A 13968-nucleotide genomic window follows, 5' to 3' on the forward strand; every position below is an offset into this window, starting at 1 on the left:
GGCCCAGTTTGGGCCACGGGTCCAGTGGGGGGGGGGGAAGGGCCTGCTCCTTTCTTTTCTTTTTTCTCTGTCTGTGTTCTGTTTCCTGTTTTCTTTTTATTTGTTTATTTTCTTTTCTGTTTTATTTCTAGTTTCTCTTTTATTTTGTTTTAGCAAATTACCAAAATGGCATCTAATTTGTTGTTACCAAATATGTCACAACCACAAAAGTTTCATCCCAAAATAATATAGTTTAATATTTTACAAAATACAAAAGGTATTTAATTAATGGTTTTAGCTACTGATTTAATTAGTTTGGTGCATTTAAAATTTTTATAAAGACTTGGTTCCTCCACCAATATTACATATGATTTATTTGTCACTTTTAGAACATTTTAGTTCTGACATTTGAAAAGTTTTATTTTCCACTTTTAAATTTAATTGAAGTTTGAACTAGGAGTTTGAAAAGGAATGTGATTCAAATGTGATCAAGCCCTGTTTAGCAACATGATTAGCTTAATCACAGGGAGTTACTGTAGCATGATTCTCGGGGTGTACAAATCTCCTCCACTACAAGAAATCTCGTCCCGAGATTTAAGAGGGGAGTAAGGGGGGGAGGTTTGGTAACGAATCTAGCGGGTCTTCTCATCCTGGCTTGCACTTCTGGAAGAGGCTGGTCCAATACATTGATGTCTTCATTTCTCTGCTTCGGTCATCATGATGAAGTCGGCATCCTTTCTTCAGGAACCCCATCGTACTCACAAAAGAATAAGGGGTGGGCATTCTGGGAGAACGGGCCTCGACAAGGTTGTCTATCGGGTCGACAGCATCGAGGAAGGTGGCGAAAGGTAACCCTCGAATCGAAACTTAAGAAAATATCGAGAGCAAAGTAAGGAGGTAAACTGGGAAGTTTCGAGCGGGCAGGCAATCGTTCGATGCCGGTTATAGGGCGTGAAAGGGTCAACGCTACGGGAATAAGTATTGTGTCCGGTATCAGACCTGAAGGTGGCTCGTGAATTACATACGAGGCCAGGTGCGAGGAACAACCTTGGAAACAGGGGGTGTACATAAGAGTCAGGTTTCGATCCTGTGGAACTGTGGGTTATGGGCCCACCATGTGGGTTAAAAGTAGGAAGGGCGGTGACATCTTGCATGATCATGATAGCAAGGCATGGCAGAGGGTAGCCTGTCAGTTATATGTCAGCAACATCGTCGGTACCAAGGGCGAGGGGCGAAGAGAACCATTTTTCCGGCTCGTTGAAACGAGGCGGACCATTAGGCCAAGTTCTCGTCCATTGGTGGTTACCGAAATGTCACCAACAATAATAACAGGGTCTTGCTGACAGAATTGTACACCGAGGTGTTTACATAAGCAGGAGAATATTACTGCTTAGTTCATATAGACCACCAGAAAGGTTAACCCAAACAATGGAAAGGAAAATATGATTATCAGATTAAACAGAAGAATGGACAGAAAAATGTGTTTAAACACATATTTCAAGGGTATATCCTTCCCAAGGACAAGCAGCGTATCATATCCATGACAGGATAGATAGTAGAAAACCATTTAGGTAAGGGGAGAGGAAATTCATGACATAACCCATACAATGGTGTTTGGATAATTGAACAGGGAACATTTAGCATTGGGCTTCAAATGTTCCTGTTGAAAATCGGAGTACCATAGACATGCTTCGAGATAGCATTGACATCGTCAACAGGTGAAGATCAGACTTTGGAAACAAAAGGATCCATCAGGAACAACTTATAGAATAAGTCTTACAATTTCCTCATGGAAGAATAGCTAACCTTGCTGAAAGGAAAGCTTATAACAATAGGTCCTCCGGCCAGGTGTGTTTGGCATGTCATCACCTTACCGGGTCATAAATAGGCCAATGTTATAACTCTTGGAAATATGTTCCAACCATCATATCTGACCGAGATTCAGCTTTGATTGGTGTCAGGATAACTCAGACTCAGGATGCCTGAGAAGAAAGGTGCAACACAAATTGTCGAAACGACATCGAAGATTCTCGGGAGATGAACTATGGAAGCGAGTTCCGAACAAGGGTTCATAATTTAATCAAGGAGAGGTGAGGAGGTGACTGCTTGACTCAGCGACAATCCATTGAGATTTCCAAAGGATGGATTTCCACCACTATGTGAACAAGGAGATAACATTAGCTAGATCGAATGACTTAATGATGTATGCTCGAGGAAAACATACACAGTTAAACATTGGTTGAAATGTGCAACCGAAATATGGGCTAGGTAGCACAATCAATGTTCGAATGATGATTCATTAAGCCATAGACGTAGAATGAAACTATAGACCAATAACTTCAAAGCAATAGGGTTGCTAGAAGTTTAGAATTTACACATCACAGACCATTGGTCGGTATTCCTTTTAGAAACAATACGGGGACCAAGAAAGAATGGTGATGGGGAGAAGTATCACTGTACCAAGATGTCATACGAGGTGGTGAGATTCTTACGACATACTTGACATAAAAGATGGTAATACTCCAAGGTAGAACATATCATAAGCTAGATAGCAAGGAAATCAAGGTACAACACAAAACACGGACAAATTTGTGTTGAATGGAAGGCGACAAAATGGTCGATGATAAAACAAATCATCGAGGGCAAGGATGGTATTTCTCATCCAGAATTCGATAGATATCTTGGAAGAGCTCAGAATGTTGATGATGTTCACGACACATTTGTAGCGAAAATTTATGAATAGGTAATCGATCGGCGGTGACATCAAGTCAAAGGAATGATGAAGCGAAAAGTTATTGGAATCAGGGGTACGACACAAACTCGAAATCAAGCTTGCTGTTCAAGGCGAAATGATATGACGAGGAAAATCGACGTAAGCTTAGCTCAGCGTCGAAGGTGGTGCTCCGGGAATAAAGACCAGGTAGCACAGTTAAAATCGGCACGATAATAACATAGCCGAGCAGGCTAGGGATGACGTGATCGAGTACGAACTCGTAAACAAAGGAGATTATTAAGAGTTGTTTAATCATGATGCGGACTCGATTCAGTTACCGATGTCCTTGAGTGTTTAATAACTCGGAGCCCGTGAAAAATTGGAATCCATGAGAATGTAATACTTGATGGAGAACTCATAAGAAGTTATGCAGTTCCGTGATAATCTCGAGAAGCCAGGGGGTAATACTCGACGATAAACCAAAGTAGAGGTTGGACTGGGGTATTGCTCTTACAGAAGACAAGTGCTTAAACTTGTACGAGAAATGGTATTTAAAGGAGAACATGGTCGGAACGACGTCCACGGATACCAGATGAACTTATTACAAGGGGACAATTATTTTAAGAGAAGCTTCCATGATAAGGTATACATCGTGTCCATGGGCATGAACACAAAGTTCAAGGTCGACTCCCACTTCGTCAATGCACAACCTTTCATTCACTTCTCGCGTTTGATGAAGTTGCAGTGTGGAAAATTTTTATCTGGCAAAATACCAGAAGAGTATGACTCATGAAAACTTTCGAGTTCACACGTATTATGAAAGGCATAGGTTCAACCCATCAAGGCATCTTAGGGACATATACCACAAACTTCGGAGTAAATATTACAAGCTCGAAAGAAGAGCATTGTTCAAAATCAGATGATACAATTTACCAAAGGCATTATATACCCATGGAAAGGCTCACAAGGTTATTCAATAGGAAGGACACTATCGGATAAAAACCAACAAAGGAACCAATGGTCCACAAGGGATCTGATGTGAGCATCGGTACTCAACTAGAGGAAGAAGAATGTAAGGAGATCTGATTATAGAAACAACTGACTAACCCAAAGTTCAAATGCAAAGGAATTATGATTTCCAAGACAAGGGATTAGAAGCAGTGCTCTGATTAGGGATGGATAAGTTGAATAGCCTTAGGGTACAATCGATGACGATTTGATTGGTCGAGATCCAGCTCATGTTAAAGATGTCTGAGCCGGAAGGATGAATTCTAGGATCTGATTGAGGATTGCGAGCATTCGCAACATATTGAATCAATGGACTCAAAAGATAATGACAAAGGGTGCCAATAAGATTTCGAGACTTATGGGATTAATCATAAAGCTAGTAAGCAAGAATTTCAAGTGCAACAGGCTCCTGAGGATTTTCGGATGGTCGAATGGTATTTTGAACACTTTTGTGAAATCCTAGAATCAACTGGGGATGAGCGGATACTCGGTAAGTGCGAGAATTATCCGTAGGGGTATTCTGGTGACAAAGAACAGCAAGGCAGTAAGCTCAAAGGATTCTCGTCACAACAGAGGGAATTACAGGGTATCTTGTAGTAACAAGATCAACCGGGAAACATTGCATGAATAGCGAGTATACGTGGTTATCCATAGGAGTTTACCGATGAAAGGGAATTGCAAAAGCGATGAACACAAGTTCTCGGGTTATCAGTGGGGAGTATCTTCAGGGTCTTCATGTGCAGCAGACGATCATCAGTAATAAGGGGCTCTCCGGGTGAAAGTGATAACGAGATCCTAATGTTAGATTTAGCAAAATTCTTTTAACCGAATAGAAGAGATGTCAGAGTCCCAGAGTATAGGTTGAGGAATAAAAGATCCTACTAGCACCCAATGGCGACGTGGGCCCGTAAGCCACACAGCCATGTTAGTAAAACAGTTTTCACTGACTAGACTCGACTTCGGCCAAGGAGTTGGAAAGGGGGATTCCTACAGGCAGTCGGCTCTGATACCAACTTGTGACGCCCCCGATTTGACCGTACACTAATCATGCACGCAAATGTGTACGATCACGATCAGGGACTCACGGGAAGATATCACAACACAACTCTACAACATAAATGAGTCATACAAGCGTCATAATACAAGCCAGGGGCCTCGAGGGCTCGAATACAATTGCTCGATCATAGACGAGTCAGCGGAAGCAACAATATCTGAGTACAGACATAAGTTAAACAAGTTTGCCTTAAGAAGGCTAGCACAAAGTAGCAACGATCGAAAAGGCAAGGCCTCCTGCCTGGGACCTCCTAACTACTCCTGGTCGTCGTCAGCGGCCTGCACGTAGTAGTAGGCACCTCCAGTGTCGTAGGTGTCGTCGTCGACGGTGGCGTCTGGCTCCTGGACTCCAACATCTGGTTGCGACAACCAGATAGAAAGGAAAGGGGGAAAAGGGGGAGAGAAGCAACCGTGAGTACTCATCCAAAGTACTCGCAAGCAAGGAGCTACACTACATATGCATGGGTATATGTGTAAAGGGGCATATCGGTGGACTGAACTGCAGAATGCCAGAATAAAAGGGGGATAGCTAGTCCTGTCGAAGACTACGCTTCTGGACATCTCCATCTTGCAGCATGTAGAAGAGAGTAGATTGAAGTCCTCCAAGTAGCATCGCATAGCATAATCCTACCCGGCGATCCCCTCCTCGTCGCCCTGTTAGAGAGCGATCACCGGGTTGTATCTGGCACTTGGAAGGGTGTATTTTATTCAGTATCCAGTTCTAGTTGTCATAAGCTCAAGGTACAACTCCGGGTCGTCCTTTTACCGAGGGACACGGCTATTCGAATAGATAAACTTCCCTGCAGGGGTGCACCACATAACCCAACACGCTCGATCCCAATTGGCCGGACACACTTTTCTGGGTCATGCCCGGCCTCGTAAGATCAACACGTCGCAGCCCCACCTAGGCTCAACAGAGAGGTCAGCACGCCGGTCTAAACCTATGCGCGCAGGGGTCTGGGCCCATCGCCCTATGCACACCTGCACGTTGCGTACGCGGCCGGAAGCAGACCTAGCCCCCTTAATACAAGCGCGAGCTTACGGTCCAATGCGGCGCGCGCCACTCAGTTGCTGACGTCAAAAGAGCTTCGGCTGATACCACGACGTCGGGATACCCATAACTACTCCCACGTAGATGGTTAGTGCGTATAGACCAAATGGCCAGACTCAGATCAAATACCAAGAACTCGTTAAGCGGGTTATGTATCCGCGAACGCCGACCAGGGCCAGGCCCACCTCTCTCCTAGGCGGTCTCAACCTGCCCTATCGCTCCGCCTCAAAGTAACAGTCGGGGGCCGTCAGGAACCCAGGCCCACCTCTACCGGGGTGGAGCCACCTGTCCTTTCAGCCCCCTCATCAGAATCACTTGCGGGTACTCCTCGAGCCGACCCGACTTTAGTCACCACATGTGTCATGTATATAATGTATATAGGATATACCCGTGATCACCTCCCGAAGTGATCACGGCCCAGTAATATAGCATGGCAGACGGACAAGGGTGTAGGGCCACTGATGGAACACTAGCATCCTATACTAAGCAGTAGGATAGCAGGTAAGGGGAACAACTGTAGCAACAATGACAGGCTATGCAACAGAATAGGATTAATCGAAAGCAGTAACATGCTACACTACTCTAATGCAAGCAGTATAGAGAAGAATAGGCGATATCTGGTGATCAAGGGGGGAGCTTGCCTGGTTGCTCTGGCAAGTAGGAGGGGTCGTCAACTCTGTAGTCGAACTGGGCAGCAGCAGTGTCGGTCTCGTAGTCTACCGGAGAGAAGAGGGGGAAGAAACAGTAAATACAATGCAAACATAAGCATGACGATGCGTGACATGACAATGAGCGGTGCTAGGGGTGTCCTAACGCGACAGTAGGTGGTACCGGTGAAGGGGGGGAACATCTGGGAGGTATTCCCGATGTTTCGCGTTCTCGGACAGACGGACCGGAGGGGGAAAGTTGCTAGTTCGATAGGTTAGGGAGATGTGGTGGACGAACGGACTGCGTATTTGGATTCGTCTCGTCGTTTTGAGCAACTTTCATATAGAAAACATTTTCATCCGAGTTACGGTTTAAAAGATATGAATTTTCAAAGTTTATTTGAATTTCTGGAATTATTTATATTAAGCAAAAATGAATTATGACGTCAGCATGAGGCAATGCTGACGTCAGCAGGTCAACAGGTCGGCTGACCAGTCAAACCAGACAGGTGGGTCCAGTGGGACCCACATGTCAGCCTCTGTTAGTCTAATATTTAGTTAAACTAAACTAACAGTCTAATTAGAGGGGTGGGCCCCATATGTCAGTGAGTGTTTAGTTAAACTAATTATTTTTATTTATAAAACATTTTCTTTTTCTTTTCCTTTTTTATATTTTTGCGGCGGGGCCCGCATGTCAGTGACTGGGCCTGCCCAGTCAGCAGTTGACTGGGTCAACCCAGTCAACTGGGGCCCGTGGGGGCCACTGGCAGGGGCACTGGGGTGGCCCCAGGCCAGCCACGTCGGCGGCCGGCGCCGGAGCAACGCCGGCGACCAAAACGCACGGCGGCGCGGCTCGGGAGGGGTACGGGTTTCACGCACAGGGGGTCTTCGGGGGCGTGGCTGGGCGCGTTCGACGCGGCTCGGCGCCGCGCGTCCAATGGTGGTGGCCGGAGGGGCTGGAACGGCCGGGGGCGAGCGCTACGAGCTCGCCGGCGGCGAGGTGCTACGGGCTGGGGGCGGGTGCTACGTTATAGCGCGCGAGCGGCCGAACTAATTAGCTAGGCGGGTGCGGCACGACGCGGTCGAGCTAGCGGGCCTACGCCCGTGACCATTTGGTCACCGAAGACCCGCCGGCGGCGAGCTCCGCGGCGCGGCGTTCGGGCGCGCGTGGGGGAGCAGCTACGGAACGCGGGCGAGCTAACGGAGAGGGGGAGGAGAAGCGGGAGCTCACAGCGGAGCCGTAGGGACTGGCAATGAGCTCGGGGAGGGCGCGGGGTAGCCGGAATCGGCGACGAACGCCGGCGACCCGAAGGTTGAAGACGAGCTCATTGCGGTCGGTGCAGTGGCTCCAAGCTCCAACGGAGAGGCGGAGATGACGTAGTCGAGGGCGGGGAGTCGTCCGGGCACGTCGTCGGGGCAATCGGGGCACGGTGGCCGCGAGTTCGACGGTGAACGGCGGCGAGCGTGCTCGGGCAGGGGGGAATCGAAGGGGAGAGGGAGGTGGATCTGGCGGGGGGAGGCGCAGAGGCCGAGGGACGAGCGGGGGCGAGTGGGAGAGAGGCCCGAGGAGGCGGGGGGAGCTGGCGCCCTTATCCTCCCCGTCGCCGGCGAGGGGGTGTGGCGGGGACGGCCACTGTTCGACCCCGGTCGGGGGAACAGGGAAGGGGACGCGGGGGGAGAGGTGGGCTAGGCCGGGGGTCGGGGGTCGCGGCCCAGTTTGGGCCACGGGTCCAGTGGGGGGGGGGAAGGGCCTGCTCCTTTCTTTTCTTTTTTCTCTGTCTGTGTTCTGTTTCCTGTTTTCTTTTTATTTGTTTATTTTCTTTTCTGTTTTATTTCTAGTTTCTCTTTTATTTTGTTTTAGCAAATTACCAAAATGGCATCTAATTTGTTGTTACCAAATATGTCACAACCACAAAAGTTTCATCCCAAAATAATATAGTTTAATATTTTACAAAATACAAAAGGTATTTAATTAATGGTTTTAGCTACTGATTTAATTAGTTTGGTGCATTTAAACATTTTATAAAGACTTGGTTCCTCCACCAATATTACATATGATTTATTTGTCACTTTTAGAACATTTTAGTTCTGACATTTGAAAAGTTTTACTTTCCACTTTTAAATTTAATTGAAGTTTGAACTAGGAGTTTGAAAAGGAATGTGATTCAAATGTGATCAAGCCCTGTTTAGCAACATGATTAGCTTAATCACAGGGAGTTACTGTAGCATGATTCTCGGGGTGTTACAGCCATGGCATGTGAGCAAACATGCAGTGACACTGGAGCAATTTGAAGAGTGCATGCACCCATCATAGCCCAAATTTGATAAGTTGTAGCTATGTGCGAGACTTATCAATCTTCCCTACAACATAAGAAACGATAACTGGGGTCTTTCCATAGCATAACAAATTGATAAGGAGGCCAAAGTGGTGCCGATCGATCCTGTTGGCAGCTTCCTGAGGGCTCGAGTTACAGTTGACGTGAGGAAACCCTTGAGGAGATGGATTGTAATTGACTCAACATTGAGAAACAACACGGGATTGGTATGACCACTGGTACAACAAGGTTCTATACAAACGGTTTTTAACCCTTTTCGCGACGGCATTTGGAACCGTCGCCAAGTGAGTGTGGATGATAGGGGTCCTTCTCACACGATCCAGAAACCGTCGAGGATATACCCTCCTGGCACACACGCTCGGCAAAATGAGGTCGTGTGCGATCGGCGAGCGATCAAATACGGTTATACGTACAGTAGTGCTAAAAAATACAATTATACAGGCGAAATCATTTCTGGTCGTAAGTACATCCCACACAGTCAGTCCCCCCTAAACGTTTCCGTTCGTATATATATCCCACACAGTCGCTCCAAGGAAAACGTTTCCGTTCGCAGGTACACCACACACAATTTTCCTCATTAAATCGTTTGTGATAGCGTTGCCATTGCACACGATATTAACCAATTTATCTTTTGCGTTATTGAATGCATCACACACGGTGCGTAGAAGAAACTGTGTGGTAAAGGATGTCCATCACACACAGTCTTTATATGGTAAACGTTTGCGCAAGGTGGCCTAATGCAAACAGTTTTGAAGAGAATGTCGTGTGTGATTGTTCATTGACCAACACGGTTTATTTCTAGAAACTGTGTGCGTTGCCTGAGGTCATCGCCCACGGTGTTTTACGAATAACCGTTTGCAATAGAAAACCCAATTAGCAGACTAATTGGCCATTAGCAGGCTAATTGCCCTATTATTAATACTCCATTTATTAATCTAATTGACATTCATATTAAGCACATAATATATTTCATTTCCATATTAAGGAAGCATGATTTCATAATTGAAATACATCAGAGTACAACATGATATAGCTTCAGCACTTAGCTACCCCATTACACAACTGTACAAGCACCAAGTTTCTCAAAATTAGCATCATAGACGGTACAGAAAGATGCATCTCATCTAAAAAACTGCTGAAGTGGAAGGCGAATATTGAGCCTTCATTCATGTTAAAGGTCTTTGCAACTTTAGGTCAGTGCCTGTGGATGATTGACCGTCCAGCCTTCGTCCTCTTCAAGGACACTTCAATATTGAACCATGAGTGTTGTATGAAAACCTTCCTCGCCTCCTGACCATAGAGGTGGTTGATGCGGCTCAAAGCTACGTCGGTATTTCCCCAAAGAGGAAGGGATGATGCAGCACAGCAGCGGTAGGTATTTCCCTCAGTGATGAAACCAAGGTCATCGAACCAGTAGGAGAACCTAGCAACACAACGTAAATAGCCCCTGCACACAGATAAAAAATCCTCGCAACCCAACGTGTTAAAGGGTTGTCAATCCCTTTCGGGTAACGACGCCACAAATTGGCACGGACTGAGATAAATTGTAGTAGATTGATACATCGAACGCCAAATAAAATAAATAAGAATAAAACGCAACAAGGTACTTTTGTATTTTTGGTTTAATAGATCTGAAAATAAAAGGCAAATAAAATAGATCGCGAAGGCAAATAATATGAGAAAGAGGCCCGGGGGCCGTAGGTTTCACTAGGGGCTTCTCTCGAGAAAAATAACAAACGGTGGGTAAACAAATTACTGTTGGGCAATTGATAGAACTTCAAATAATCATGACGATATCCAGGCAATGATCATTACATATGCATCACGTCCAAGATTAGTAGACCTACTCCTGCCTGCATCTACTACTATTACTCCACACATCGACCGCTATCCAACATGCATCTAGTGTATTGAGTTCATGGAGAAACGGAGTAATCCAATAAGAACGATGACATGATGTAGACAAGATCTATCTATGTAGAGATAGACCCCATCGTTTTATCCTTAGTAGCAACAATACATACGTGTCGGTTCCCCTTCTGTCACTGCGATCAAGCACCGTAAGATCGAACCCACTACAAAGCACCTCTTCCCATTGCAAGATAAATAGATCAAGTTGGCCAAACAAAACCCAAATATCGGAGAAGAAATACGAGGCTATAAGAAATCATGCATATAAGAGATTAAAGAAACTCAAATAACTTTCATGAATATAAAAAGATAGATCTGATCATAAACTCAAAGTTCATCCGATCCCAACAAACACATCGCAAAAAGAGTTCACCATATGGATCTCCAAGAGACCATTGTATTGAGAATTCAGCGAGAGAGAGGAAGCCATCTAGCTACTAACTACGGACCCGAAGGTCTACAAAGAACTACTCACGCATCATCAAAGAGGCACCAATGGAAGTGGTGAACCCCTCCGTGATGGTGTCTAGATTGGATCTGGTGGTTCTGGACTCTGTGGCGGCTGGAATTGATTTTCGTCGACTCATCTAGGGTTTCTGGAATATTGGGGTATTTATAGAGCAAAGAGGCGGTCTGGAGGGCACCCGAGGTGAGCACAACCCACCAGGGTGCGCCTGGGCCTCCTGGCGTGCCCTGGTGGGTTGTGCTCCCCTCGGAGCACCCCCATGCGCAACCTTGGCCCATTGGGTGTCTCTGGTCCATAAAAAATCTCCGTGAAGTTTCGTTGCATTTGGACTCCGTTTGGTATTGATTTCCTGCGATGTAAAAAACATGCAGAAAACAACAACTGGCACTTGGCACTATGTCAATAGGTTAGTACCAAAAAATGATATAAAATGATTATAAAACATCCAAGATTTATAATATAACAACATGGAACAATAAAAAATTATAGATACGTTGGAGACGTATCAGCATCCCCAAGCTTAACTCCTACTCGCCCTCGAGTAGGTAAGTGACAAAAACAGAATTTTTGATGTGGAATGCTGCCTAACATGTCATATCATATTCTTTTCTTTATAGCATGGACAATTGGACTTTTATATTGTTCAAAGCAATAGTCTAGTTTTGACATGATAACTTCAATACTCAAGCATATCATTAAGCAACCATGTCTTTCAAAATATCAACGCTAAAATAAGTTATCCCTAGCCCATCATGCTTAATCATTGATCCATTCATGAAGCACACTCGCATATTAGCTACATCCAATACTCAAGTACTGGAAGAACATGCGGTGCCCCCATGTTTGGTTTTGGTAATTAATGAAAATCTCTATGAACTAATGGTTGCCTTGAGTTATATTTGAAGGATTTGTCCATAGAAGATGTACCGAGAGGGACCAAGTGATCCCATGGTATGGTAAGCATTGTCCATTGCGCTTTGTGTACTAACCCATGGTCTATGTGAGAGTTCTATGTGGGGTTAGGTACGTGTTCATGGGCTTGCGTCAAGAGGAAGATATCGCTCAACCCATGGAGAGGATGACATCAAGTGGCGATCGTCATCAAGATTGTCGTGTGCAAGTTCAAGTGGAGCATCACGAAGAGATCAAGTGCTTGAAGCTTGCCATCCATTGTGGTGTCAATGGACTTGTGAAGATGTGTCGAAGAGTGGCTCACCCATAGTGGAGTATGGGGGAACAATCATCTAGTCTTGATCGAGCCAATGCAATCAAGAAAGGTGGTCCAACTTGAGGGAGTCAAGATCGTCATCATCTAGCGCAAGTGGACCATGTGCAAGGCAAAGGTTTGCCCTTGATAGGTTTTCTATTTTACCGGTCTCATGGTGGTAGTTGGGAGACCGGGTTATAGGATCGATTGCCGTACTATCAAGGGGGGCTCTCGATGAGTAGCTTGATCGTATCATTCGTAGAGAGCTCAAACCATTGCATCCTTGCATCATCTTTCTTGGTTCTTGGTTGGTTATCTTTGTGAGTCTTAGAGCTTATGGTGGATACGTCTCCAACGTATCTATAATTTTTGATTGTTCTATGCTATTATATTATCTGTTTTGGATGTTTAATGGGCTTTATTATGCACTTTTATATTATTTTTGGGACTAACCTATTAACCGAAGGCCCAGTGCAAATTGCTGTTTTTTTTTGCCTATTTCAGTGTTTCGCAGAAAAGGAATATCAAACGGAATGAAACCTTCGCGAGGATCGTTTTTGGAACAAACGCAATCCAGGAGACTTGGAGCGGACGTCAAGGAAGCAACGAGGCGGCCACGAGGTAGGAGGGCGCGCCCAGTGGGGTAGGCGCGCCCCCCACCCTCGTGGGCCCCTCATGGCTCCACCAACCTACTTCTTTCACCCATATATACTCATATACCCTGAAAACATCCGAGAGCACCATAAAACCCTATTTCCACCGCCGCAACCTTCTGTACCCGCGAGATCCCATCTTGGGGCCTTTTCCGGTGCTCCGCCGGAGGGGGAATCGATCACGGAGGGCTTCTACATCAACACCATAGCCTCTCCGATGATGTGTGAGTAGTTTACCGCAGACCTTCGGGTCCATAGTTATTAGCTAGATGGCTTCTTCTCTCTCTTTGGATCTCAATACAAAGTTCTCCTCGATTCTCTTGGAGATCTATTCGATGTAATTCTTTTTGCGGTGTGTTTGTCAAGATCCGATGAATTGTGGGTTTATGATCAAGATTAGCTATGAACAATATTTGATTCTTCTCTGAATTCTTATATGCATGATTTAATATCTTTGCAAGTCTCTTCGAATTATCAGTTTGGTTTGGCCTATTAGATTGATCTTTCTTGCAATGGGAGAAGTGCTTAGCTTTGGGTTCAATCTTGCGGTGTCCTTTCCCAGTGATAGCAGGGGCAGCAAGGCACATATTGTATTGTTGCCATCGAGGATAAAAAGATGGGGTTTATATCATACTGCTTGAGTTTATCCCTCTACATCATGTCATCTTGCTTAATGCGTTACTTTGTTCTTATGAACTTAATACTCTAGATGCATGCTGGATAGCGGTCGATGTGTGGAGTAATAGTAGTAGATGCAGAATCATTTCGGTCTACTTGTCACGGACGTGATGCCAATATACATGATCATGCCTAGATATTCTCATAGCTATGCGCTTTTCTATCAATTGCTCGGCAGTAATTTGTTCACCCACCGTAGATTATGCTATCTTGAGAGAAGCCACTAGTGAAACCTATGGCCCCCGGGTCTATTTTCCATCATATGA

This window comes from Triticum aestivum, chromosome 2D (genome assembly GCF_018294505.1).
Source record: "Triticum aestivum cultivar Chinese Spring chromosome 2D, IWGSC CS RefSeq v2.1, whole genome shotgun sequence".
Taxonomy (NCBI): Eukaryota; Viridiplantae; Streptophyta; class Magnoliopsida; order Poales; family Poaceae; genus Triticum; species Triticum aestivum.